Genomic DNA, 950 nt, shown 5'->3' with positions numbered 1-950 from the left:
ATATATATATATATATATATATATATAAAAATAGAAGAGATATATATATATGTATGTATATATATATATATGTAGTATGTATTGTAAGAATATATATATATATATACTATATATATATATATATAATTTAATATTCATTCATTATATACATATCTCTTTCTTCTACATCTACTTATATATATTACACTGTTAAAAAAAAATACATACATACATACATATATATATATATATATATATATATATATATATATATATGTATATATGTATACATGTATATATATATAAATAAATGTAGATAGATATATATATGTATATACATATATATGCATATCTTTATCTATCTTGTGTGTGTATCTATATATGTATATATAAATAGATAGACAGATATATATATAAATATATATTATATAAATATATATATATATTATATACATATATATAATTTTTTTTCTACCAGCAAAAATGTGTTTATTCAAAGAGTAATGATAAAAACATATATTAAGGCATAAGAAATACAACATATATCGTATATCAACATCTATAATCTATATATTCCGATACAAAATATATCCATACAATAATAAAAACAAATTGGCATCAAAGAAATAATTAATGATACAGCAAAGAATTTACTTATTATCAAATAAAGTTGGTCCATTAAAAATGAAAAGCCTGTGTGTTTGTGTTTAAGTATATATATATTTATGAATATATATATATATATATATAAATATATATATATATATAAATATATATATTTATATATATATTTGCATACATATATATATATATATATTTTATATATATCTATAAATATTTATATATATATAAATATATATATATAAAGATATATATATATAAATATATATAAAAATATGTATACATTTATAAATATATATTTATATATATATATGTATAAATATATATACATTTATAAATATATATCTATA

This window comes from Penaeus japonicus, unplaced genomic scaffold, assembly GCF_977035675.1.
Source record: "Penaeus japonicus unplaced genomic scaffold, GWHDUDI00000001_assembly GWHDUDI00000015, whole genome shotgun sequence".
Classification (NCBI taxonomy): Eukaryota; Metazoa; Arthropoda; class Malacostraca; order Decapoda; family Penaeidae; genus Penaeus; species Penaeus japonicus.
This window is presented reverse-complemented; position numbering follows the sequence as displayed.